Raw genomic sequence first — 3,133 nt, forward strand, 5'->3', positions numbered from 1 at the left:
ATAATAATAGCTAGCACTTACTGAGTGACAACTATGTACCAAGCATGGTTTGCTCAGCTTTTCTGGGACTCCAGCTCTCAGTCCTTGTGACACTCTCTCTCCTTTGTCAAACTTTCCATCTCTCAACTCCCTGACTCATCTCTCTTTATCTCCAACTCCATCTTCTAACCAGTTATGGGGTGATCCACTGTCATTCTTCCAGGGACCCCATCTTATGTGACTACACCCTTCAAGGATGGGCCACTCCATTTATCTGACCATCATTAGCTACTCTCAGGAATTATCTCAAGGTCCAGGCTACCCTTTTCACCATCCAAGCCAGCTCTTACCACAACCACTGCCTCATCACCCCATTGCCAGTTCAGCCCTGATTCCTGGACCTTAAGAGTCCCCAGAAGTGACCCCATCCTTTTCCCCAGGTCCCAGAACCTATCCAGGCCCCAAGAATGGCCACAGCATTTCACACAGGTTACAAGAACTGCAATAAGCACTTTTGACTCCACTCTTCTGCTGCCTGATTCCTCTGTCCCCATTCCTGGCCATCTTTTCCTCCCTCCTGCCCACTCACTTGCCCACCAACTGTTTAGCAAAGCAAAACCCCCTTTATTAAGTGATTCATTCAATACGACACTCTTATTTTCTCTTGAAGGGTTCGTTTGTACTTTTAGAGCCCCAAACGCATTCTTTCTTTGGGGCCGAAAATTGCTTTACACCCTTTACTGAGAAGACGCTGGATTTTGAGTGTGAAAAACGGCTGAATCAACTTCGGAAAAAAATAAAACCGTTACCCCAGGATCTCGCGAAGCAAGAACTGACTAGTAACTGTCACCACGCTTCCAAGGCTCATCATTCATTGGGCTATTGACCTGTCAATCACTTCTGCTAGGCCAATGAGCAGCAATCCCTGACACAAACGGAGGTTGGAGGACAGGCCAATCGCTCCCGGCTATGTGAGCCACTGGAGAAGTTCCTGATGCCCACACCTGCTGGTCTCACTGCCAGGGCCTGGGCGTCACAGGCATGGGGAATGGGGAGGGGACGGTAGCGTCAGCCTAGACCCACACGCAGGTTAGAGCCTTTGGACGGGGAAGGGGAAAAGGCTTAGCACCTACTAATGGGTTCTATTAATAGTAGTAGTGCTAGGTAGGCTGCACTGGCTGTATTCTGCCCCCACGCTTACCGTTCCCTCACTCTGTGACCCTGGGCGAGTCTCTTCCTCATCCTGGGACTCAGTTGCCTTTTCATAAGGAGAGGGTTGATTCCCCATGATCTTTCTACTCCTTTGCTTTTGGATATTTTGGAAGACGCCCTGCCTCAAGAACGGGAGAACCCAGATTATCCACAGGCTAGTTAATTGTGAACGTCAGGGAAAGGACCAGAGGACAGAAGCACTTCCAGGATCCAGAGCCAGGAGGATGCTCAAAAGGAAAGAAGGAGAGATGCCCTTCGGCCAAAGGGAGAGCTTGGAGGGTGAAGGGAAGTGGTTGCTTACCAGAAGGGCCTCTGAGTGTGAACTCAAAAAATAAAGGATGACCGAGCGTGGAGGCTCATGCCTGTAATCCCAGCACTTTGGGAAGCCAAGGCGGGCAGATCACTTGAGGACAGGAGTTCGAGACCAGCCTGGCCAATATGGAGAGACCCCGTCTCTACTAAAAATACAAAGATTAGTCAGGCGTGGTGGCGGGCGCCTGTAATCCCAGCTACTTAGCTACTCGGGAGGCTGAGGCATGAGAATCGCTTGAACCCGGGAGCTGGAGGCTGCAGTGAGCCGAGATTGCACCACTGAACTCCAGCCTGGGTGATAGAGTGAGACCCTGTCTTAAAAAAAAAAAAAAAAATAGAGGAAACATTGTAGTCCACTGTCCACTCAAACAGGGTTAGGCGGAGAGGAAAAAGCTATTGAGAATGAAGAATGTCCTTTAACCCCACTTATGGATTGTTCTGATTCTTTCCTGTAGTTTCCTGATATAAGGTCCTTTTGAAACATTCATTCTCTTCTCACCAAGTTGAACGGAGATGTGTTCCCATAGTAAGAGTGAGGGCCCTGCATTTGCTGCCCTCGGTTTTCCCAATCAACACCAAGGCCTCCCCCCGTACCCCATTCATACGCCTCAGAAGCTGACAATGACTGTTGGACTTTTCCAGTGAATACCAGAACACCATTTCCTGCAGCCTGAAAAGAAGACAGTATAATTATTTGGCAGCCAGAGGTGAGCATGGGTAAGGAGGGCGGAACTCTTTCACTCACACCCACCCCTCCTCCTCTCTCCTTTCCTTTTCCCCAGATTCTTTCTCCCCAGCCCTTCCCTCCTCCCACCTCCTGAATCTAGCCCAGGCCACCAAAATTTTTTCTGCATTTCAGTCCCTCCCCAGAAGACCTGTTCCCTAGCACTGGTTCATCGTTGTCTGCTCCACTGAGAAATAACCGGCTCCCAGAAAGTTTGAGAAATTGATTTGCAGAAAGAGGGCACCAAATCAGTTTAGAGGCAGGGTCTGTAGTCAGTAGAGTTGGCAAATGCCATTTCCCTGATCCACTGGGTATCTGAATACTTGGCATTGGCCCTTGAGAGCTCATCAACTGTGGATGTGTAATAAGCTTGTCCAGGACCAAAAGTGCCTCTTGCTGCTTAAATGTCTACCAAAAAGATTCCACTTGTCAAAGCACCTGCCTCCCTGCATTGACTTATTTTACCCTCTGTCTCCTTTTTCTCACTTTCACACTGTTCTCCTCGTTGTCTCTTTTGCTGTGCCCTTCTCTCTCTCTGGTTCGATTTCTTTTTTCCAGGCCAAGCAAGAAACCAGGGACATGGTGATGGCAGTGGCCCCAAGGAGGAGCTTTAAACCTGAGCACCACTCACAGGGGGCAGACCACCCTCCCGGCGCCAGTGCAAACGAATGTCGGCCCCCACCCAGGTCCTCAAGTGCTTTCCCAGTCATGCCCCAGCTTCCAGGTTTGTTCTCCAGGCCTACTACAGATGGGTTACCCTGACTCCACCCCCAACACCCTCCAATGATTAGAACCACCGACTCCTCCCTCCCTTGCCTGCCTCCATGGCAGGCCCCTGCAGAAACCAAACATAGTCACCTTAGACTCTGGCATACTGAGACCACGGCTTGATCCTGGACCTCTTGC

At 50.1% G+C, this 3,133-nt stretch overlaps 1 long non-coding RNA gene across 1 annotated transcript; it reads left to right on the forward strand.

Moving 5' to 3' along the window:
• Positions 1 to 918: 918 nt before the first annotated feature.
• On the forward strand, positions 919 to 2,923 carry LOC105554788. Its single transcript, XR_001008382.1, has 3 exons — positions 919 to 1,068; positions 1,959 to 2,210; positions 2,786 to 2,923. It is a non-coding gene; the product is annotated as an uncharacterized LOC105554788 (long non-coding RNA).
• The last annotated feature ends 210 nt before the right edge of the window (positions 2,924 to 3,133 follow it).

Source organism: Mandrillus leucophaeus, unplaced genomic scaffold (assembly GCF_000951045.1).
Source record: "Mandrillus leucophaeus isolate KB7577 unplaced genomic scaffold, Mleu.le_1.0 Scaffold66, whole genome shotgun sequence".
NCBI lineage: Eukaryota > Metazoa > Chordata > Mammalia > Primates > Cercopithecidae > Mandrillus > Mandrillus leucophaeus.